The sequence below is a fragment of the Chlorocebus sabaeus genome, chromosome 18 (assembly GCF_047675955.1).
Source record: "Chlorocebus sabaeus isolate Y175 chromosome 18, mChlSab1.0.hap1, whole genome shotgun sequence".
Lineage (NCBI taxonomy): Eukaryota > Metazoa > Chordata > Mammalia > Primates > Cercopithecidae > Chlorocebus > Chlorocebus sabaeus.
Genome location: NC_132921.1, coordinates 38,812,740 through 38,825,103, shown reverse-complemented (window position 1 = coordinate 38,825,103; position 12,364 = coordinate 38,812,740).

Genomic DNA, 12,364 nt, shown 5'->3' with positions numbered 1-12,364 from the left:
AACTACAACTCAGCAGCTTAAAACCCATTCAAAAATGAGAAAAGAACTTGAATGACATTTTTTCCAAAGAAGATATATAAATGGCCAAAAAGAACACAAAAAGATGCTTGATATCACTGGTTATCAGGGAATTGAATATCAAAACCACAAAAAGACATGACTTTACCCCCACTAGGATGGCTATAATGAAAGGAAAAATAACTATTGTAGGCTACAATGTGGAGAAATTGGAAGTATTGTGCATTGCTTGTGTTGCTGGTGACAACATGAAATCATGCAACTGTTGTGAAAACAGTACGGTAGCTCCTCAAAAAGTTAAACATAGCATTACAGTATCAGCCAGCAAATCCACTTTTAGGTATATACTCCACTTTTAGGTAATAATTAAAAGCAAGGACTCAAATAAATACTTGCATACCAATGTTCAAGCAACATTATTCATAGTAGCTCAAAGGTAGAAACAATCCAGAGGTTTATCAACAGATGCATGAATAAAGAATGAAATACTATCCAAAATTAAAAAGAATCAAATTCTAATACATGCTACAACATGGATGAATCTTGAAAACACTGAGTTACATGAAATAAACCAGATGCAAAAGTACACATTTTCTATGCTTCCACTTATATTAGGTACCTAGAATAGCCAAATTCATAGAGATAGAACATATAATAGAGTTTGCCAGAAGCTAGGGGGAGTGAGGAGTAGGGAGTTACTGTTTAAGGGGTACAGAAATTCTGTTTGAGATGTTGAAAAAGTTCTGTAAATGAATAGTGGTAATTTTACTACAGTAAAAAAAAAATCAAAAAATTTCCAATTACCTATTAAAAAATCAAGGACAGTGTTCTATTCTCTTCTAGCCCTATCCTATCTTCTTGCCCTCTTTTATGCCTCCTCATTTCCTTTTATCCCAGACGTATCTCCAAAAGCCATAGGTTCCCCAAGAATGTTGTATTGTTTCAATCTTTTGTTTAATCTATTATCTTTAAAAGAATGGTTCTTATTTTACATTACCTGTGGAGTCTAACTCACCTTAAAAACCAAATCCACATACTAATATTTATTTAACAACCTCCCAAACATCCTGTAGAATCATCTACAGGTTGAATTTATTTGTCCAGAACTGGACCACTGTTGTTGGTAAAAGCTTATTTTCCTCCCAAAAGCATGTTGTTTCCATGGGTGCTGTTGATTCACTGCTATCAAAGAATATCACCTGATGAATGGAGATCAATTAAGTACCGTTACTAAAATTGTTAACTTAAAGCAGATTTCATTATTTCTCTGTCTATAAACCCAGGCTAAATGCATCAAAGCAACTGAAAAGTTATGTTTCTAGATAGTAGAGAGAGTCAGTAAAAAAAAAGTTCATGCACCAAGAAACAAAAAGGATATATAGAAAGAAAGAGAGAGAGAGAAAATAATTCTGGAAGAGTTAGGTCTTTGGGAGCATTCTGTGTGACTAGTTATCCCCTTTTCCTCTTACTGGTTGATGCCATGAGCTAATCAATGAACTTTACACATAGGCTACTTAGAGTTTAGTTTCTATTACTTGCAACCAGAATGAATGTTTTTTATTACTTCTCTGATATATACCTATGCCCTTCCAATCTTACCTTAACAAATTATTATTCTATGTTTAGTCTCTGTCAGGCTATGAATCCATGAAGAATAAATATGTCCTTGCTTCTTTCATCTTACTTTCATAGAACCTGTACATGGAATTGAATTTCAAAAATAATTAGGTTCATATCTTTGAAATTATAATTGTTTCCTTCTAATTACAAAAGTCATCTATGTTCCTGCAGTTTAATGCAGTTCAAGAAATGCTTTTTAATATGTAGCCCCCCCATGCTAAACATTAAGAATATGAAGATAAATATGACTTGACTCTTGATGAGTTCTAAGGGCAAAAGTGCAGACAGATACACACACAAAGAATTTCAATACAATGTGAAAGTGATAAGAATGGGTGCTGTGAGAGAGGAGAGGCACTTGACAAAAATAGGAGATGGTTTCATGGAAACAACTGAAAAGCTGAAAAAACTGAGACCTGAGAAACTATAATATAAAAAATAGTATTTTTAATCTTACTTCCCACCATACTGAGGCAATCAAAAATAAAACTTTGGGTCTTCCTTCTAGGTTTTACACACACACACACACACACACACACACACACACAATCAGACCCAAATGTAGTGTGGCATGTAGCTGTAGATATTTCTCAGGCAACATTTGTAAGCATCATTCTTGCTAAACTAAACAACATTATCGTGTTATGATGAAATAGTAGATATTTAACATAATTTACTTAATTATCCTGCTATTGTTAACATTTCCATTGTTTCAATATTTATTTATAAATACAACTGAGCTAAATATTTCACTCACTCATAATTTTTTCATTTCTAATTATTTACTTAAGACACATATCTAGACATAGTCTTATGGAGTCAATAGCTAGATTAGAAACAGGTAAATTTTAAGCCTATATTTTGGAGTAATTGAGGCCTATAGATTTTTAGTGATTTGGCTAAAAGTTATTGGGAATTATTGTTCCTCCTCTCCTGCTAGTGCTTCTTCTTCTTTCCCCTTCTGCTCCAAACCCCTGCCCAGTGCTGCTCATCAATGTTTCTTGTTTCATTGCCTGTGAGAACATGATACCATCCCGGTTGAGTGCTCAGCAATGGTGGCTTAATCAATCATTCACAGGGCATGATTCGTGGGACCTGCCACTGGGCCTGTGTTGGGGGTTGCTTTCTTGTTTAATAATGCTTTATCTCAATTAAAAACACCCTGATTATTATGGCAACATGCCATATCTACATAGAAAAACTTAAAACATTTTTTTTGAAGTGGGGTCTTATCATGTTGTCTAGATAGTCTTTGAACATTTGGGTTCCAGCGATCGTCCTGTCTCAGCCTCCCAACTAGCTGGAACTACAGGTGCACATCACCATGCCCAGCTATAAAAAACTTTTAGCTCTTCCAGTAATCAAAATCTAAGGTATTATTTCTCTTACTTTTATATACTGTTGGACTTGGTTTTGAAATCTTGCTTTATTTCAATGTCATAAACTAACTCACAAAAGTATTGTGGATAATTTTCTTCCAGAGCATTGTTTTGACCCTGCATTTGGAAAACATAATGGAGATGCAAAAACTGAGAAAGACAGCATACTCATCCTCTGTGAATAAAAGCCAAGTGCCCTCTGAAAAGAAAGAACAAATAAATTATTAGTTAAACAAATATCTCATTTTTAACCTAATATTGTATGATTTTCAAGGAAATGTATACTGATAAAGAACATTGAGGACAGAAATGTCTCTGGCATCCAACTTTCTAAAGAGAGATACATGTGTTTATCATTCTTCTCCTATGTCCACTGCCTGAGGCAATGGAAGGATGTTTTTGCTCTCCTTTTGCCTTATCTCTCCCAATGTAATAACCCCATCCTAAATAGACTGCAAAGCCCACTGCAATGAATACAAATATGCTTGCTAGGTTTGGACTGTAAAACTAGTTTCCCCTACTCTCTCTGCCTCAGTGGAATATATCTTAAATGAAGCTATTCCATAAAGCATCATCTTATAATAGTAGGTAAATAGGCTGCTTTGTTTATAGAGTAGCCATTCTTTTATTTTGTTACTTTCTTCATAAACTTGTTGTCACTTTAAAAAAAAGGAAAAAAAAAATAGCCTGAACTTTAACCGTCTTCCAAATACTAATGAAATGTTCCTGTCTCTAACGTTTAAATAGACTAATGAAGGGCAGCTTTGCCATAGAGGTTAGCTCCATTTTTAATGTATGAGCTCTGGGGAACACCTACTTCTAAATAGCTGAACTAAAGCAAGGAACTTATTTATTATTTAGAAATCATAATTTTTTTCTTTATTTCTGTAAACTCTTGGTTATTTAATCATCAACTTTTTCAGATGTACTGTAGCACCCAAGAATAGACAGGGAGTGAGAGAAAAGTCCCAGACAAAGGAAGAGATACCTTTGTCTTCATTACAGAATGTGTAACCCCCAATCCTGTAAATTTAGTCTTTCTAAGCATTTTTTGAATTTTATCCTAACCCCACCATCCATTTATTTATTTGAAATATATATATTGAATGTTCTCAAAATATAATCCAATGTACCATTCCTTGGGAATACATCATTCAAAGGACAAATATAATCTGCCTAAAGGTATTTATGTTCTGGGAAGTAACAAATGTTACAACCAGAAATCATTACCTAATTATTTTACGGTTGCTCTGTAATAAAAAGTAATATAGGTGCAATAAAAGTATGTAATATGGAGTCAAGAACCAATCATGGGAATATTTGCTTGAAGAATTAGAGTTGGAAATGAGCTGTGAAAGATGTATACATAAATAAGGAGTGTGACACTGAAAGGAAATACCATGGCACAGATTCTAAGATATAGAAAAACACAGACATACTCCAAGAATTGAATGTCAATGTCTCAGAAACAATAAAGCAAGGAGAAAAGAGCTAGAACTGACCCTCTAAAGTGGAGAGCAGACATATTCTGCATGTGTTCTAGATATTTATTCTAACAGTGATGAAAGGCATCAAAGAACTTCAAGCAAGGCAATGACATAATCATAATTTCTTGTATTTCCTTTAAAATATCATTCTTAATATATAACAGAATAGAGAGTGATGGTTAGGATCCAATAAGAAATGCTAAGACTTGAGAGGGAATGATCATTTATACCATGATGATAGCGAGGAAATTGATAAAAGTAAATGGATTTGAGTGATATTTAGAAACATGTTTTGTGGCTAAAGAAGAATGAAGGAGAAATAAAAGTCAAGATGAATGTTGGTCTCTATGACTATAATCCCTAAATATTCTTGGAAAAGAGTGAGTCTTCACATCCTTGGAAATTGCACCGGTAGAGGAAGACGCATGTCTAAAAGGAAGTTAGTTGATTCAGGTAGGGGTACAAGGGTTAGAAAATATAGTGAAGCATTTGTGCGTAAATTTGTGGGGAACCTTTGGTTGACTTTGGCCACAACCTCCTTTGGGTCAATGCCAGAGAATGAGACTGTAGCAATACTTGAGTAAACACATACATACATACATACATACATACATACATACATACATTTACACACATACAAGATTGCTTGGATATTCCCTCCATAGTCTTGATCACAATGCAGAAGTAATTCTGACTTGCTAACTCCATGTATGCAACACTATTGAAAAAAAGCATATACTATATATGCTGCCATATCATAAGAAAATGAAATGCAATGAGATATATCCATAGAGATGATTATATCATAATGATGGCAGAAGGAACAGTGGAAGATTTTCTAAGTAAACTATGCAGTATAGACTCTCTATTTTGGCATATTTGAAAGAAGAGAAAAACACTGTTCACAAATATAGATAGGAACTTTACATGGTCTTTATTTAAATCACAGTGGAAACTTTTGAAATATAAATTGATGGTTAAGATTTCCTGTCTGTGCCTTAACATTTTCTCAATATCCTAACCCTACCTCGTACTTCCTATTTCCTCCCAATACTCACCCCAATTGGCACATTAAGCCACAGAAACCTTATAAAACAGCACTGCAGTTGCATTTCTCTAGAATTCATCATTTTCCTTCCCAGTGCTGCAGTGCTGGACATCCAAAGCCCAGACTTTGGATAGCTCTTGCCTTTACAGCTTGACTCTCTTCCTTTTCTCTCTCTACTTGGATTTGAACACCTGTCTGTAATCAAAGAGAACTTTCATAAATCTCTAACTAATATGTAATAAAGCCCTCAAAATAAGTTAGTCCATGATCTTCAGTAGTTGTCTTAGGTCCTCATAGTACTCAGAAACTAGAGGGTGGACATGATCCTTCAGATGACAGGAACATCTCAGTACTACGCCAAATCTGCCTTTACTTCTGTGAATCTCTGCCCCTTTCTTCAGAGAGTACAAATTGACTAGAGTTTTCTTTATTGAAACTCTTTAAGGGTCTGGGATCTGGGGAGCAGGGAATTCACATTAGCATTTCTGAAGTAAATATCAAGGCCTGTCATGGTGGCTCACATCTGTAATCCCAGCACTTTGGGAGGTCAAGGCAGGCAGATCACTTGAGGTCAGAAGTTTGAGACCAGCCTGACCAACACGGGGAAACCGTGTCTCTACTAAAAGTACAAAAATTAGCCAGGCATGGTGGTACGTGCGTGAAATCCCAGTCACTCGGGAGGCTGAGGCACAAGAATCGCTTAAACCCAGGAGATAGGGATTGCAGTGAGCAGAGATCGCACCACTGCACTCCAGCCTGGGCAACAGAAAGAGACTCTGTCTCCTAAATAAATAAATAAATATCAACTGAAGTGGAAGACATGAAGAAAGATGGAAGGGTTATTATAAGATGAAAATGGTTGCACAATCACAAAAGATGAGCATTAAAAAATATACTGGCACTAGAGATCGCGCCACTGCACTTCAGCCTGGGTGACAGAGCGAGACTCCTTCTCAAAAAAAAGAATATATATATATATATATATATATATATATATATATATATATATATTTATATATAGAGAGAGGCAATAAATTTTAGATGAGATGTGAATGCAGAATAAAGGCACATTTTAAAGGGTTGGAATGATCAGAGAAAGCTTTGAAATTTTTATCACTTTGTCATATATTCATACTGATTGAATCTGAGAAATAAAATACTAGAAATCATTAGAATAAGGGATTTATTATAGGGATTTGACCTCATGCAATTATTGGAGCTGGTTTACCAGCATTGGCTCAGCTGTTTCTTCTACTTCTACATCTGGACCAGAGCCTGAAGTCACAGAAAAGGCAGTTGGTAAGAAAAGATGAACATGAAATAGGAGAAAGCAGGGAGAGCTTAGACCCAGTTCTGTTTCTTACTAAAACCCTGTTGGTCTCTCCTCATGCCCAAGTTTCTAACTTACTGCTATGAGAGACTGCAGGAAAAGCTGGCACCTCTGTGATGCAGCCACACTCACACCTGGCCTAGAATATGAAGAAGCTGAAGGAAGATCTCCTATGGAGTTCCAGGAGGCAGCGTCCCCTGCTGCTGCCCTCACCAGCAAGGTGAGTGACAGAGCTGCTAAAGCATGTGGGCGCTAGAACAGGGCCAGACCGACACTCAGTCCCAAAAGTAGACGCTTCTGCTTAGCTTGCACAACTTTCTTTTGTGGCCGACTCTAATCGGTGACATGTAGAGAAGTGAGTTCTGGGAAACATTATTCAGCTAAATCAAACTGAAACATTATAAAGACGATATTGGTATACTCTGCCAAAAATTTTCATGTCTATAGCTTAATTTTTATTGAAAAACAAAATCAGATCTTCCTTGCCAGAATATATCATTGTTCAAGGGATGCCTGAAGGCTCCTGGTACCCTTGCCTTGACCTCTTCTGCCTGAGTAAAGCCCTGGTGAATTGTGGCTAAGTCAAGGAAACAAGGTGTTTTGAAGGGTATGACCTTTAAGATAAATTATATAATGATGATTTTCATAGTTCTAATAAGCAAGAATCCCAATTCTTGAAAAACATTAGCAATTTTTGTTAAGATTAGAAATACCAGGCTTATAAGTGTTTACCAAACCAGACTGTTTTATGTAGTTACTTAGTTCTGTTTTCTCCTCTTTCGTTTTTTATGATAGGTGGTTTTTGAGTATTTAAAGAGATGCCTAAAATGGCACTTACATATGCAGTTAGTACATAATTATCTCAGTAATAGTAACTAGGAAAAAATGGGAAAGCTACTTTTGTCTAGCATTTTTCTGTTGCCTTAAATTCTACTACTGGTAATTTATTTTTTCTAAGCATATTCTACTTCCTGTGACTTCTACTGAAATATGAATGGAGTGAAATAGTAAGTCAGTAAAATTTTAGTAATAATTAGCTCATCAGACAGATTTTTTCAACTAAGGGAAAATAAAGCAGAATAAAAGGGTTAGTTGAATGAGAGAAGAGGCATAAGAATCAGATATCATTATATGAAAAGTAAATTACTCTAATTTCAGAGTTTGCCTATGGAAAGTGTTATGTCAACAGTGATACATTTTGTCAAAATATGTAAGGAAAGAGAGTTCCAGCATACTGGAAGCTCACCATCCAGTAATAATTGTCCCAAACATTATGGAGTGGATGTTTGTATCTTCCCCAAATTCACATATTGAGACCCTAAACCACAATATTATGATATTTGGAGATGTGGCCTGTGGGATTCAATTATTACTAGATTAGATAATGAGAGTAGAGCCCCTATAATGGCATTAGTTTTCGTGGTATTATAAGAAGAGAAAGAGAGAGAGAGCATCTCTCCCTGAGTGCATGCATGAAAAAGAGGCCATGTGAGGACACAGCAAGAAGGCATTGTCTGCAAGCCAAGAAGAGAACCCTCACCAGAGCCTGATCATGTTTACATCCTGATCTTGGACTTCCAGCCTCCAGCACTATGAGAAAATGTATTTGGGTTAAAGTCACCCGTTTTTATGGTATCTTGTTATGGCAGCTTAAGCTGGCTAATAAAATAGCCAACCCTTGGTGAGTGCGTAGTGTGTGTCCGGCACTGTTCTGAGGGGAAACCTGCAGTCACTCAAGTATAACTCATACCAGCCCTATGAGGGAGGCACTGTGATTACTTTCATGTCACAGATTATGAAAATGAGTCACAAAGGTGTTAAGTAACTCACCCATATTTGTATACCTAGTAAAACACAGAGCTGGAATTTGAGTTTATAAAAGTCAGAAGTTGATGAAGAATTCCCTAATGTGTTTAAGTTTTGTATTCAAACAAATAAATTAATACAGTCACAATGAAAGGGAGAAATCTTTTAGCCAAGTAAAGTTATTAGAAGTGAAGTAAAAAGGGTTTTCATATAGTAAAACAATTACAACTAGAAAATATTGAAGAATTATATTCAAATATAAATAGAATGCAGAACAGAAGAATGATTTTCAAATGAAGTTTGAAAATCAAGGGAGGCAGGACCCAGTGGCTCACACCTGTAATTCCAGCACTTTGGGAGGCTTAGGCAAGAGGACTGCTTAAGCCCAGGAGTTTGAGACCAGCCTGGGCTATATGAGACCCTATTTCTACAAAAAGATTTAAAAATTAGCTGAGCATGGTGGCGTGTGCCTGTAGTCTCAGCTACTTGGGAGGTTGAGGTAGGAGGATCGCTTGAGCCTGGGAAGTGGAGGTTGCAATGAGCTGAGATTGTACTACTGCACTCCAGCCTGGGCAACAGAGCAACACCTATTAGATATGAAGGTACATGTCTAGTTTCATATGTTTGAACTACTATTCTTCCACTTGAAATATTTTCTCTTTGTCTTTCCACTTTTCCACATTTGATTTATTCATCAGATCTGGTTTGAGAATCTAGGCACAAGCCCCACTATCAATTTACTTGTTAATGTTAACCAAACCCAAGGACAGAAGTGTTGCTAGTTATGGTATGAAAGTTTGTGGCTAGATGTAAAGTGTCAGACATGGTTTGTTGATTAACCACCCCCACCTTCTTACTGGAAAATGGAGCCTCATTTTTGTTCAGGGGTAAATAAATACATGCAGTATCAGGTGAGACAACGTCTTCCCCATTTGTCTTCATAGATAGGGATGGCCATCTAACACAATTATGGCCAAAAGGATGGAAGCTGACATGTAAGGATGTTTTGATATGCTTTTGTTTTTGATGCTGTTGTGGAGAGAAGACACTTGTGTCTGGCATTGCCACTGCTACTCCCCTGCACTTTTGTTTTGTTTAGTTTTGTTTTTTGTTTTGAGAGAAAGTGTCTCTCTCTCTGTCACATAGGCTGGAGTGTAGTGGTGTGATCTAAACTCACTGCAGCCTCCACCTCCCAGGCTCAAGTGATCCTCCCACCTCAGCCTCCCGAGTAGCTGGGACCACAGGTGTGTACCACCATGCCCAGCTAATTTTTGTTTGTTTTTTGTAGAGATGGAATTTTGCCATGTTACCTAGAGTGGTCTTAAACTCCTGATCTCAAGCAATTGGCCCACCTCAGCCTCCCAAAGTGCTGGGATCACAGGTGTGAGCCACTATGCTGAGCCTCCTTTTTCTTGTCTTAAAGAAACTGTTATATCTGGAGCTGCAGCAGCTATATTTCCATGGTGTGGCAAGAAAAAGATACAAATATGTTACCAATTGTGACGATAAAAGACTTTTCATTGCTGATGGAACTATTGAATATCTGAATCAATTCCAGCAATATTTCAGACTTGTTTTTAGGGGAGAAATATTACTTCCCTTTAAATATTATTCTGGATTTTGGCCATATTTAATGTTAATTGTAACTGATGCATTTCCAACTTCTGTTTTCAGAGATTTTCATACTGAACTGAGCAAGGCTCTGAGGCTCCAGAGAGACGTACTAAGAATGCTGTGGCAGGTGAAGGAGGTGGATGTGAGGCACTGAGGATAGTCTCCCCTCCCCTAAATTCAACCACAACAGTTATATTTTATAACAGTTGCTTATTAACCTTCTGCTTAAGAGTTTGTTTTTAAATTTCACTTATTAGAAAATGTTTGAAAAACATTTATCTGACTGATTTCTAACTTCCCTTCCAGCCTTTAAATCCCAATTTCCCAACTCTTTCCTGAGACTATCCTCATAACTTGAAGTGATATTTATTTTTGACAGAGCAGAATACATATAACCTATATTACCTTTGGTAGTCTATTCTGACAATGTAGCATTTATATTATACTTTGTCATAAAGCCTGACAAACTTTCATTTGTGTTAGTCTTATCTGTAGAGATTATCAATTAAAAGAGGGAATGTCTCATATGTCATAGAGTTTGAAATAGTTCCAGTCATAGGAAGATTCTTGTATAAATGCATAGGAATCATCCAGTACATATGTATTCCATTGGATAATATACCATCTGACAACCTCTGATCTTTGTTGCCTACATGTTAGAGATTTCAAGGTTCTATTGTTCGTCACATTTGGGGTACAGTTGTTGAAAATTTGAAACGAGATATTTCCTAACCTGAAGATCTTCATCACAGAGTTAGAAAAGTCTCCTCTTTGAAGAAAAAGACTTCTTTACACTCATCTTCGTCTGGAATTTTCCCGGTACTCCTATTCTAACCTGGACTTATCTCTGACATAAGAGAAGTTGTAGGCATGGAGTTACTAAGATTATTCCAACATTTTAAGAGTACTTTTACTCAAGTTGCAAAGTTAGCAGGCCATTTTTCTTCACAGCTTCTGACTTCAGTTCTATTAATGTTGCTGATCATTAGTTTCACAAAGAAATTTGTCCTCATGAGCCAGTGAGTTTCCACCTTTATGTTGATAGCACCAAAGTCTGAATAGACAATATCAGAATATCTGCAAAAAGCAAGTGAAAAAGAGATGGATATAATATGTAAATAGCTTTCATACAACATTTTATTTTATTGAACATGTTTTTTTTTTTCTTTTTTTTTTTATTGCTGAGTCATTACAAGCACAACTGTGGGACATAGGGAAACACAACAGAGCTACTTGCAGTTAGGATGATCAATGACACCATTGTAGACACGATGCCTCACCAGTAGCAGCAGAGGTCTTCTATTCTAGAGTTTAAACTTTCAGTCATTGTGTATTTGAGAATGCTTATGAAATGCCTTTTATGTAACAACTTTGCTTGGCACTGGGGAGACGAAGATTTACAAGACATAGTTTCTGCCCTCTAGAAATGTATAAAGAAAAATAAAATAATAAAATAAAACTTTTCTAGCACAGCTGTGTCACAAGAAAGAAGTCTGATAAAAATTAGCTAAAATTGACTGGGTGCAGTGGCTCCCGCCTGTAATCCTAGCACTTTGGGAGGCCAAGGTGGGTGGATCACGAGGTCAGGCGATCGAGAGCATCCTGGCTAACAAGGTGAAACCCCTTCTCCACTAAAAATACAAAAAATTAGCCAGGCATGGTGGCGGGTGTCTGTGGTTCCAGATACTCGGGAGGCTGAGGCAGGAGAATGGCATGAACTCGGGAGGCTGAGCTTGCATTGAGCCAAGATTGTGCCACTGCACTTCAGCATGGGCAACAGAGCGAGACTCCGTCTCAAAAAAAAAAAAAAAAAAAAATATTATTGGTGGCCAAAATAGGTGCCCTAGAGCCCACCCACTAAAGTTCACAGATGCACACAAAACTCCTTTTAAAGTTTAGGAATCTATTTCAAAAGCAGTTCTAACAAGGATATGACTTGTTTCTCTGACCTTCAGAAGATTAGAAGTGGCTAATTAAACAGAAAAGAAAGACTGAATATAGATACACACAAAGAAGAAATGGTGGGGAAATGAAAAACCAGTAGCAACATGGATGTCAATAA